Raw genomic sequence first — 13,796 nt, 5'->3', positions numbered from 1 at the left:
TAATAAATAAATAAATAAATAAATAAATAAATACAGAAGTAGAGATGATCCATATTATAGTATATTCTACCACCAATACTGTAGCCAAAATGTACAAAAAAAAAAAATTTCGGAACAACAGGAGGAAGATGATAATGGCTGGGACTCTTGTAATTCACCTCAGAGGCTATGAGAGAGCCAACCCAACTCACGGTGTAATCTGTGCACATGGTGGCTTGTAGTTTTTGCCATAAGGAAGAAATACAAAATTTTAAGTTTAGATTAAGAACTATAAAACTATATGGTGCCCGTAAAAAAGTGGCTGACTCCTTACTGTTATTTATACTATCTAATTTTTAAAATCCAGTTTTAAAAATAAGCACTGAGTCATGTTATTATGAGGTAGGCAAATGATCCTCCCTAATTATGAAAAGTTTGAACCAGTGATAGGTTATTCCTAAACGTTTAGAAAACAGGCAATGACAGTACTTTGGTTTGGGTTCAAGTAAAAAGCCTTCAAATGAAGATTTTGGAATTGAAGAGCTCTGTGTTCCAGATGCATCATCTATCATCTCAATGTTCACAAAGCCTGACTAAAAGAAGTCAAACCTAAACCAGCCCACTCAGCATTAACACACACCTCTTTTCTTTTAGAATTTTACTTTAATATAGAGTGGAAAAAAAAAAGCCCCAAACCCCACACCCTAATAGGTTAAAACCAGTCAAACAACCACTCTACACAGACAAAACCTTCACAAAGGTCAACTGAAGTAATCCAGAGCTAAAACTGAATTGCGCAGATTTTCAATGAAGTCACCAGTCACGTAACACAAACAAAAGTCATTTATTTACACACTAGGCAAGCCCTCTAAGAAATGTGCCCCAAGAAGCATTAACCTTTGTTTTTTTTGTGTGTGCCATCCTGAAGACTTGTACATTTTTGAAGATAATTTAACATTTTTAATAGAATGTGATCTCTACCATGCGGTAATGCTTTGGTTCTCTTCATTTAGGGTTGCTCATCCTAAAACTTGTCATTTCCCCAGAGGAGCTTTGATTCTGCTTTAGAAGTTTCAATATAGATTAAAATCTTTATCAAAAATGAATATGGAGGGAGGTGACAGAGGATGCAACATATACACTCAAGTTACCTCTCTGTATGTTTAGAAATTACTCCTTCAAGGTATTTGTACCAGAGAGCTTAGTCTGTCCTGTTTAATATTCAGTAGTACAGGTTTGAATCATCAGAACCTTGGCAAGACCTTAAATTATTAACAACTACCTCTTGGGGCAAGTCCACGTTACTGAGTTATGACAAATTTATTATCATGAAGGAAAACAAGTATAGCCAGCCATCTTAAAAATGCCCCAACCACTGTTTCTCAATATAGAAAGACTAAAACTACATATGTTTATCATACAACAAATCCCATCTCTGTCCCCTGAAATTCCCCTAGATTCATTCATTAGAAGGGGATTAAAAAAAAAAAAAAAGACTTAAAGAGCACTTTACAGCAGCATTCAGCTTTCCTATGAAATACTCAGCATCTTAAATATTATGTACACTTTTTTTCTTTTAGTAAGCTAGACACTGGCTTCAGAGTTTGTGGAACTGGAGGAGAAATAACAACCCATTCAAAACTATTCTAGAAAGTGTCTTTTGGCAGAATAGCAGGTATCCAAGTTAAAAATAGGAGGGTTTTGTTGCTTTGTTTTCTTTCCAAAATTTAAATCGTTTTTTTGTTCCCCTTCTACCTAAACCTCAGTCACCACTCCTGAGTGGAGATGGGCAGAGGCTCTGGCCCCTGCTCCTCCGGCTTCTCAGCAGCTGCTTTCTTATTGCTGCAGCAAGGCTTGAATAGATGTGTGTCAATGAGAACTTCTCCAAAACGGCCTTTATAGATAATCCCACAACATATTTTCTGTCTTTTCTAGTATGTGAGATCTAAAAAGGAAAACACTGGCATTCTGTTAGAGCCAGGAGCCATCTCTGTATCTGAGCCATCATCTGACTGGTTACCATAACAAGGAGACTGAGCTGGGGAGGCACTTGAGGTGGTACCGTGAGCATCAGAATTGTGATGTTTAAATTCCTTCTGTAGTTTACTGATCTGGTTGCTTTTTATCCTGTTTCCAGTTAGAGTTTTCACTGTCTTTGGTTTCAATGCTGTCTTCAGACTAGGTCCTGCCCTTGCATCTACCACGATTCCAGTTTTTTGTTTTTTGTGTTTTTTTTTTTTTTGATCCTGCTGGCAGTTTTTTCCATCTTTTCAAAAACAGGACACAGGCATTACAGATGTCTCCTGAACGAGTCTCATGCAACCCAAAACAGCTCTGGAAGTCCTTTCCATAGCATTTACTGTCAGTGAATTGAGAACTGGAGGACTTAGCTCTGCAAATACAGCAGCCCTCTATACTTTGGTACATCTTTGGGTTGTGAAAACCAAACATCTTTTCTTCTGGGCAACAGTCTTCCAAAATCAGCCATTCTATGCACAATAACGTTCCCGAGGTCTGGAGTGCATGCCAAGCCAGCGTACCCCTTCCAACCGCTCCCTCCTCCTCAACTGCCTTTCTAGCTCAAACTCAACATGTCTTAAAAGAACTCTTAATCTTACCAGCCCCCACCCAATCTGTTGCACCCATATTCATCTCAGTTCAAAGCAATTAGAATGTATCCATCTGGTTGCTTAAGCCCAAATGCCTACTGTTATCCTTGATTTCTCTATCTCACAAGCCATCATCTAATCTGCCAGGAAACCCTATTGGCTATATCTTTGTCTATGCTACCATAATTGCTCACCTAACTGCAAAAGCCTCCTCATGAGTCTCCCTGCTTCTACACTTGTGCTTCCTCTACCCCCAAATAGGCTATTCTCAACAAAGAAGCCAGAAAGAAATAAAAGAAAAAGGATTTATAGCAGAGAGGTATGAACTTAACTATGTAAATGACAAGACTCAATGAAGTAGCTAGATGCTCACACCTTTACAGGCCTACCTTGTTTGATTGTGCTTTGCTTTACTGCACTTTGCAGATATTGTGTTTTTTACAAATTAAAGGCTTGTGGCAATCCTACAACAAGCAAGTCTTTTTTTTCAACAGCATTTGCTCACTTTGTGTTTTTCTCATATTTTGGTAATTCTCAGAATACTTGAAACTTTTTCATTATTACTTTGTTATGGTGATCTGTGATAAGTGCATCATCATCATCACTGAAAACTCTGATGATGGTATTTTTTAACAAGGAAGTATTTTTAATTAAGGTATGTATGTTGTTTTTTTAGACATAATGCTATTACACACTATTAGACTACAGTGTAAATACAACTTTTATATGTACTGGAAACCAGAAAATTTAGTTCACTCACTTAATTGTCATGTTTGCTTTACTGCAGTGGTCTGGAACTGAACCTACAATATCTCTGAGGTATGTCTATGTCATAAATGCAACAGTTGTAAACGTAGGTATGTAAAGTGCAGGTACGTTGATAGGAAACTCAAATACTACAAAGGGGACTGTTGTCTGTGACATGGTTATTAAACTGGAGAACAACTCTTTTTTAACTTCTGAATTAAATATGACTTTCCCTTAATTTCCATAACAGTTGTATTCCTAGAAAATTCATTATATATTAAGACAATGCAAAAATGCTTTGTGTATACATGTAAAAAGTTATGCTCAGTTGTGGTTTTTCAATAGGAAACTGAGGGGGCCATTTTAATATCAATATGTGGAACTGTCCTGTACACTACAGGATGCCTGGCATCTCTGTTACCCATTGACTAAATGCCAATAGTATTCTTCCAATCACTGTAATAATCAACAATGCTCTGACAAATTTTCTAAACACCCCAATAGTGAAATTACTCCTGCTTAGAAACACTATTCTAAAAATATAGTGTCCGATCCTACAGAATATCTTGACTCTGTAATTTCATCAAAAGAAGCATGAATGGGGCGCCTGGGGGGCTCAGTAGGCTAAGCATCCGACTCCTGATTTCTGCTCAGGTCATGATCTCACAGTTCATGGGACTGAGCCCCATGTTGTGCTCTGTGCTGACAGTGTGGAGCCTGCTTGGGATTCTCTCTCTTCCTCTTTCTCTGCTTCTCCCCAGCTCAAACTCATTCTTCTCAAAATAAACAAACTTAAAAAAAAATGAACAACATATTGAAAAGCACAAAGTGCCATCTATCTTGAGTGTGGAAATTAAATTCATTCAGGTATATTCTGGTATATCCATTGATTCTCAGTCCAAACGGCCCCTTTGTCCTAACATGTTGATGAGCTTGGCTTTCTTGTGAGTTGGGGATGGGGTTATGACAGCCAACAATCATGCATAAATACATAATTTGAAACCTAAGGAATGTTGCTGCTATGTAAATCCACTTTGTGAGAGGGAAAACAGATGGGGGAGGTACCAATGTACAAAGAACATGGGCTGACCAGGAATCAAATGAGGTGTGTTGTAAGAGATGTATCCAGCTATTTGACAGATCTTTATTTATTGGCTAGGCACTGAGACTACAAAGATGATGAGAAGAGTTTCTGCCCTAGAGGAGATGTCTAAAGGGAGCAAATCAGTCTCCAACTGGGTCTTGGTTTCTTCAAGCTCAAATCTGAATGTTCAGAGTGCTTTCCAAGAAAAAATAAGGATTTTATGTATATGCTATAGTGTAGCACAGGGAAAATACAAAATGAAGCAGGCAAGATGGTACTAGAGTTAAAATAGTCACTCATATGACATTATTTTATTTCTCACATGAGAGTGTAAATATTACTACATGAAATTACTATTTTGTTAATAGTAAATGTCATTATATTTCTACTTCTTGATATAATAAAAAGATGGAGAGTATACATTCAAACAATTCTCAGGAGCAGAATGGAATAGAAATGGCAGTTAATATCAGCATGTTTTTTTCTGAAAGCATTATTTGCTGTACAAAAAAAATAGCACTTTTAATCATTTCATCCCTCACGCAATTCACATTTTGACAAGGCAAAATCTGCAAAGAATTTGCACACCAAAATTGTCTGGTGGCTACAGAGCAGCTCACAGAATAAAATGTTAACAAAATGAATGGAATGTTAAGCTAACTGGCTGGAACCAGTATATATAGATTTTAATGTTATCTATTTATATCTAATTTTTTTTAAGTGAGAAAATTTTAAAGTAGCAATATCCTTTTGAAGAATGAGGATATTGTAAATATTTAATTTCTTGAGATTATAGAAAAACCATCAAGAATAAAGAAAGTAATTTTTCTCCTTACAGAGACAGCTAAAGTTTAGGTTGTTCTAAGTCATTAACACTTCTACTTCTTTTCCAACTAGAACTTTATCTACTTATAATATTGATTCTTTCAATTACAATAAAGCCCAGAGCCCTAGAAAAGGGCTATCATTTAGAATAAGAATTCCTTTTTTTTAAATTAGTCATCTCCTTGGCATCCACATTCATATTCACACCTAGCTGTACTTGTTAATTCCCAAACACATCATGCTCCTTATATGCCTTTCTAGGCTTTGCATATGCTATTTCCCAGGCCATTTTCAAAGGCTTTCTCCCCACTCCTTAAAGACCTACTTACCTTTAAACACTTAACTTAAATGGTAGCCACAAACAGCCTTCCTAAACCTTTGCACAAAGTACTTCCCATGTGCTCCCATAGCACCTTCTTCATTCCACAAAAGTGTAATTTATGACAGGACTAAAATCATTTACCACCTGTCTGTCCTCCACAGACTCTCTGTAAGCCTAAAGACCGGGAAATACCACCAAGTCTGAATATGGATTTGCTAATGAAGACAACAACTATGAAAAATAATGGTGAAAATGTTGTGATCATTTTGCAAAAGGCCCAAACCTTGAGGTCTATCTATTACTTCTTCCAGTTTTGTGTTATTAAAATTTATTTGTAAATGATAAGAAAATCAAACTTGGTATGTATATTACCAATTATACTATTAATTTTTAAGGTTTCGGCTAGATTTTTTTTTCCCAAGGAAGAAATACATCTCTACAACTGATGTGCAAAAACAAGTGCCTTTGATTCTCACCATGTATATTAAATGCAAATAAATATTCATACCTGAAATATTTAAGAAAAAAATCCCCCTATTTAGATTATGTTCATCCAAAAAATAGGAAAGCACATAAGAAAAAAGCATACCACAGGAGAATTTATAGGGAAAGTGGGTGTGGTTCCTGAACACTACAATTCATGCTTTCAGTGTTAAAAAGTGATTAATGGAAGCAATATAGACCAACTCTCCACAGGAAACTGAGGAACCACATGTGCACTTGGTTATGACTACCACCTACAATGTCCAGTGGAATGAACTATAAAGATACATTAAGGTTAAGTACCTAATAACACAGCTATACACAAACTTACCCATCAGCAGAACTAAGGTAATTTGCAGAGACAGAGAAGGGAATTAACAGGTGTCCAATTTCCACATATATACAATGTTTTCTCAGACTGCAACTTCATTTAATCTTTCTAGTCACCCTGTGAGCTAGTTATTGTTAATCTCAGTTTAATGAGTAAGGAACTAAAGCTCAAAAAGATGAATGTGACCTCACTTGTCCTATATCCTCATTGTCTCACTCAATGACAATGACCTGTGTTCTCTGAGCATGCACCACAAATGAGGCATGCTGAGTGACCACTCATCCTGGTTTACAGTTTACATGGTTATCCCAGCATAATTAACAATAATGCCATGTTTCACTCTCCAAAGTGTCTGGTTTGAACAATTACATAGTTTCCATAAGTACAGAAGGGTGAACATCTGCTTATATAAAAATATATCTAGCCTAAGTCTGAAACAAGATCGAAGCATTTGGGGATAACAGTACTCTTTCAATAAAATTGGTGATAATTATAATACACTGAATTTTGTACATGCTGAGACCTTTACATACACAGTTAACCCTTGAACAACACAAGTTTGAAATGTGTGGGTCCACTTTTATGTGTATTTTTTTTCCCAGTAAATACAGTATAGTACTATATAAATGCATTTTCTCTTCCTTAGGATTTTCTTAACATTTTCTTTACTCTAGCTTACTTTATTGTACAAATATAGCAGATAACACATATAAAATACAAAATGTGTGTTGATTGTTTATGTTATCAAGGCTCCCAGTAGTTCTGGAGAAGTCAGAAGTTATATGTGGATTTTCAACTGCATGGGGGCTGGCACCCCTAAACACAGCACATTAAGGATCAACTGCATAATTTAATCTTACCTAACATCTGAGTAAGAAAACTGGATTTTAGAGACTAATCAGTCAAGGTCACACAATTAATAATGGGATAAGCTGAGTTGTACCCTGACAGATGAGTCCAGATGACACGTGGCAGTTTTTGTAGCTTTTTGAGGCATCTTAAGAAGGGATGAGGTTGAAGCCAGAGTCTAGGAAGACTATCAAGATTGCCCTTCCCACAATGTGAATCTCTTTCCTCTAAGTCCCAGATCTCTGGTAGGTTCTACTAAGTGGTGTGCATGTGTTGTGTTGTGCTGTGTTCTCAGAGAATCCATTAAAAAAGGAAGGCTTAACCCTGGACAAAATGAAGACTATCCATAGAGTCAAGTCAAAGACAGATGAGGGGATTCTCACTGGAGACACGAAGCCTTGAGACCTATCAAGATCATGGGGACACTTTTATAAGCTTTGAAACTGGAGATTTAAGACAAGTTTCCCTAAATTTCTAAGGAGCCAAGTATACCCTGGCTAAAATGTGAGAGAAAGGAAGAGGGAAAGAGAGAGAGCATGCAAGTTCAAGAGTTCAAGAATTGCTATAACATGGTATCGCTTAGCAATAAAAACTAAAAACTATATTTTTCCCATCTGGTGTGAACCTGCTTAAGTTGGTGAGACTACATATTCCTGACAGCAGAAAATATGGACTCCATCCTATTCTACTTTATAACTTTCATGAGGTCTGCTTTATATAAAAGGAATTGCCTTTGTAAAATTAGAAAGAGTGTTATGGAGGATGACTGGGTAGCAGTTAGTTAACGGTTGGAGTCATGATCTCACAGTTCCAAGCCTCTGACCCTCCCCTGCTCATGCTCCTGCGCACTCTCCCTCTCTCAAAATAAATAAATAAACTTAAAAGAAAAAAAGTGTTATGGTATCATTATTCCTTGAGTATTATCTTAGTAATACCTTAAGAACAAAAAATGATTTTGTATTTTGGCCCTGTTTAATTTTTGTATTCTTTCTACCACATTCAGGCAGATATAAGCACCATTTCAATTTGTAGGGATAGAAACCAGATCACAGAGAATGATGGTCATAGGTGCAATCAGAAGTAGACTCAATCAGAGTCTCGAGTATACCAGGTAATTCCATACTAACCTTATTTTTATAAACTCAGCCAAATGGAAGAATGCACACTAACCATATTTACTGAACTCCCACCAATTCAATGAGCAGTGTGATAATCATATCTGCCTTTAAGATTATTCTGGTAATTAAAGAAGTCAACCTGTAAAGAATCTCGTGTAATACACACACACACACACACGCACGCACACACTATTACTTATTGCTATAAGTTTAAAAAGGCATAAATAAATGTTGTATGCACATTTTCTGCAAAGATACCCAAGAAACTTAACAACGGTTCCTTTAGATAGAAGAAACACAATGAGGAAGAAAGGAATCTTGTTTTTCATTTTATACCTTTCTATACATTTTAAACTTAACTGTATTACTTTTTTTTTAATGAGCAATTGTTTTAAATATATGAGAACTAATGCTTTGCTAAAAGCATCTTTTCTAGAATTTCAGATACATTGAGTCTCTGCATCTTCAGAATAAAGTTTAATAGTTTCCCGCCCATGGCCATCCGCATTTCTTACAAAGTTTAATCCCCAGCATAAATTGTTGTTGCTACTATGAACAGATATATATATAAATAAATCATGATATTTACATTATTTATAATGGAATTTTACTATATTAAATATCTTGGGCATTTTTTATTATCTACAAATAATTCTGTCCTTTTCAATAATTCTCTTTTTCTGTTCTTAATATACTGGCTAAATATTTCAGAGCTATTTTAGATAGTAATGATGACAGCAAGTAAGCTGCTAATTCTAATAGGAGATAAAATTGTGTGTTTCACCATTACTAGTATTTTGGCTATTGATAATTTGACCCTTAATTTGTTTATAACACATAACTTCAGATACTTCCCATAAAATACGTACAGTAAATATCTCTAGACAGTGAGATAATAGGTGATTATATTTTCCTTCACAATTTCCAGTAAATTATGTAGGTTTATTTAGGTTTTCTACATCTACCTTATATTTTTAAAACTCAATTTTGTTGATTTATGTTTTTTAAAAGATTGCCCATTTGATTCAGATTCTCATACATATGTGGAAAAGTTTCTACAAAAGTATTACCACTATTACCACTTTTATCTACAGATGACTACAGTTATATTCAACAGCTGCTAATTTTGTATATTATTTTTTACTATTAGACTAGCTACAAACTCTTCCCATTTATTTTCCAAGTTTCCTAAAATGAATGGACACATACACCTTTATCTCCTTATTTCTCCTAATGTTCCTTGCTTAAGGAGAATGTTTCTAACTCTAAATTATGGGTCGGTTAGTCATCAGTATCTTGCAGAAGGCAAGAGTGAAGCAAAACCTAAAAAAGCTTTCTCTTTAAAAACAACATTGTACTGTCCTTTGTGAAAGACAGCATATCTAACAATAATGCCTGGATACAAATTTCTCAAAGTAAACTTATTCTGCTAATAAAAATGATATCTCCTCCTTTTTATTTAAATACATTCATGCTTAAGAATACAAGATACCATAAATATATTAAAAATCTGATATTAGGAAAATCCTAACATTCCCAGATCAGAGTTCCATGAAAACCATTTTCCAATACTCTTAATATTAAAATTTGCATGTTAACAAATGTGTGTGGCAATGTGTTCAAATCCTCATCAACTTCTCTTTTTCTTTTCATATTTCATTAAGTAACCATTATATTGAACCTATCTTGTCATCCGAAATGGTTAGTTTGAGATACATTACCAGAAAATGCCAAGTTTAAATATAAACAGCTAACTTTTCATTTCTACTCTACCAGGGAAGTTTCAAAGTGTTAAAAAATGCAAGCTGCTACTCATCGTCTAAAAACAGAAAGCGAATAATTAGATCACAATTGATGGCTCTTTTCTCAGAGGGGAAAAAAATGATGAATGCAACTGGAATGTTTATTGTCACTGAAATTCTTCAGGCCTGGATTCCAAGTATCGGTCTTGATGCAAGTTACTATGACAACTTAAATTACAGAAAATGTCCCCCCTTCTTCTACCAAGTTTTTTTTTTTTTTTTTTTTTTTGCCAAAAGATCATTTCAAGTCTCCTAAACTCTGCATGCATAAATTACCTGTAACAACAATAAACATCTCTTTAACAAGTTTTATTTAGAAATGCCCCCACCTAAACCGTTAAAACCAAGTGTAAGCATACAAAAAATAAATTCCACTAAATCTACGTGGGACAGAAAACCTAACCTGAAAACATGAACACACACACACACACACACACACACACACACACACACACACAGCTTAAAATGTAAAATGTTGAGAGTATTTTGAAACTATTCCCCACTACCAGAGGCACAAAATATTACCACCATAAGCTTCATTACAGAAACTATAGGAAATTATTTACAGGGCAGTTTTGAAAGAAGATTATAGAGCTAAGTCCTGTTTATCATTCTTTTCCCTCCATTAATGCTTTTTACAGGAAGGTACCAGAAAAGGGGGATGGGAGAAGAATGCAGTCTTATCTGGAACAGAAAGAGAAGCAAATAAATTATCTGTAATGTCTTATTCTGTTTTACATAATCTGTCTTTTTTACATAAAATATGAGTTTTAAAGTTTCTTCTTACACAGCCTCAAATTTAAAACCTAGGAAAGACGCCTTGTGATAAATAAAATGTGAATTATTCTCTATCATTCGCTAAAAGAATAATGGCTCACGAGAAACTACATCATTGTGGAGAAAATGTAATTTAGTAGAAATAGTCTGATTGCAAGACATTAAAAATTTAAAGTCACTCCATAAAAAAATATTTAAGGTAGTTTCACAGTGTAGCAATACTGAAAATTCAAAGCTGGTTTTGTTGCCAGAAAGTTAATATGACTAAAATTAGATGCTACATTCAGAAAGGCTTAGGGAACTCAGATACCCTCTTTCTATGAGTAAACTGGTTTACTTCAGCAGCCAGCAAAAGGCAAAAAAGTTTTATCTATTACTATAACACATCCAGAAACCCCTCATTTATTTAAAACAGATAAAACTTCATTTGAAAAAAGAAAACAAGGCAGTATGCTAAGGGAATCTTTTTGCACTTGAAGTCAAAAATCAAAGACTGTTAATTCCTAGTATAGTAAGCATTTGAGAAGAAATAGCAAAAAATTAACTCTTTATCTGCAAAGTTGAATCAAGTCCTACATCTTCTACATGTATAAAATGAATATACATGTAGCGTTCTAAAAGAAACAAAATAACTGAAGCATTCAAACCCAAGTGTACACAATATCTAAACATTAAATCTGAACCATAGTTCCTCTCCCTATAACTTATATATAAATCCTCCCAAACAAAACATAATTAATGTAAATAAAAGAAAGACTTACAGAATAGCTTCATCAGTGATGAAAGCTAAACCTAAAATTTAAGTGATAACATAATTATGGAGAGAACTGTAGTAAGTTAGACTACATAATACATTTTATTCCTTATACTTTTCTTCTTTAGATCACATGACAAATAGCAGGGCTAAACTAGAATTTTTCAGCTTCTGATATGGATATAACAAAATTGTCCAATGAGAATCTGACTATCGTTTACTTTCAGCACGTGTGGCCTGCTTGTCATGGATTTTGCTAATGCCACAAGCAATGCGAAAGTCTGTAGGAGAAAAACTGAACCAGTGAGGATAAGGACTTGTGGTTTTAGGAATTCATTTCCCTCCAAATATTCTAGCAATTACTACAACGCTCTAAGGTTATTTTTATTTCAGGGATGGATTAATTTATGTTAACACCTTTGAAGATACATCATTAAGGCAAAAAAGCAAGCACGTAACTTTTGCAAAATAAGAGACTAAGGAATTTATGAAACAGCATGCTGGTTGGTGCCCTTAAAGAGTTAATTCACCTTGTAAAATGTGGACAATTTATTCACAAGTGATTCACATACTACAAACAAGGTCAAATTATTTTCCCTTCTGAGACCAATGAAGCACTTTAATGTTTCAAGAGGCGATACACATCAAGCACACAAAAAGCAAGTGAAAATTAATTTAGTTGTATATTCTCACTTTAAGAGACTTTGTGAACCCCCTTTAATGAAGACAATTACAGTACTTAAGAGATGGAAGCTCAAACTATAAGCTATTTCAAACTTATCAAGACCTTCTAATCTTCACTGTTAGAAATACTTCTCTGCTGTAAAACAGGCCATCGATTAATGAATGGATAAAGAAGGTGTGGTGGGTATGTGTGTGTATATATAAAATGTGTGTACACACACACACACACACACACACACAAACAAACAGAATATTATTCAGCCACAGAAAAGAATGAAATCTTGCTATTTGTGACAACATGCACAGAGCCACAGAGTATTATGCTAATTGAAGTAAATCAGTCAGAGAAAGACAAATACCCTATGATTTTATTCATATGTGGAATTTAAGAAACAAAACAAACAAGCAAAGGGAAAAAATATGAGAGAGAGAGAGGGGGAGAGAGAGAGAGATAGAGAGACAAAGTAAGAAACAGACTATAGAGAACAAACTGATGGTCACCAGAGGGGAGGAGGATGGGGGGACAGGTGAAATAGGTGATGGGGATTAAAGAGTGCACGTGTCTTGAAGAGCACAGGGTGAAGTACGGAAGTGTTGAATTACTATATTGTGCCTCCCAAACTAATAGAACACTGTATGCTACTAACTGAAATTAAAATAAAAACTGAAAATAAAAATGAATAAATAAATAAAAGAGGCTGCCAATCTAAAGCACGAGTAGAATAACGCTCAGAAAGCCTAAGTGGTGACACACCAACCTGCAAAAAATTTGCTTCAGACTCCACGTTTGAAATCTAAAGCATGGTTCATAATGCTAGTAGTATCACCCCAAATTTGGACCTAGGATTTATGGTACACTGGCAAGGAAATACTAGTGCCAACTACCCTTTATACTTATCTAAATACAGGACTTATAAGTAATGATTCTTAGGAGTTCACCAGTGAACACAACCTCTGAAAGTCTCCCCCAATTTTGAAAAATTGTTTTTAAAATGTCACTTTAAGTGATATTTTTCTCGGATATATGAAAGGAGTACAAATTTTCAGACTCACCTTAGGGCGCTGGAGTCCCCAAGTGGGAGGAGTGTTGAGGTAGTCTTGAGGAAGAGTGGAGCACCAGACAGGTATTCTAGGAGGAACTACACAGGCACCTGAAAAGGTACACAGTGTTCTTACAGTCCTGGCTAGTTTTTATCTTAAAAATGCTAAATCACCCCATTTTAACTTCTAATTATCCAAGAACAAAATACATAAGCCCTTAGCTTCAAACAGTTTTCCGAAGAACAATTTTTCCTCCCCTCTCCAACCTTCTCCCTTCCTCATTTGAACTGCGGTATTTGTGGGGTGGGTTTGTGTTCTGTTTGATCTCAATTAGCGTTTCTGTGCCATTGAAAAAGAAATCTCAGCTCTTTCTCAAAAAGGTCATTTGATG

General features: G+C 35.2%; 1 pseudogene; it reads right to left on the bottom strand.

Moving 5' to 3' along the window:
- Window positions 1-804: 804 nt before the first annotated feature.
- LOC101100484 lies at window positions 805-3,988 on the bottom strand (annotated as a pseudogene).
- Between the last annotated feature and the right edge of the window lie 9,808 nt (window positions 3,989-13,796).

Source organism: Felis catus, chromosome B4 (genome assembly GCF_018350175.1).
Source record: "Felis catus isolate Fca126 chromosome B4, F.catus_Fca126_mat1.0, whole genome shotgun sequence".
In the NCBI taxonomy this organism is placed as follows: Eukaryota; Metazoa; Chordata; class Mammalia; order Carnivora; family Felidae; genus Felis; species Felis catus.
This window is presented reverse-complemented; position numbering and strand designations above follow the sequence as displayed.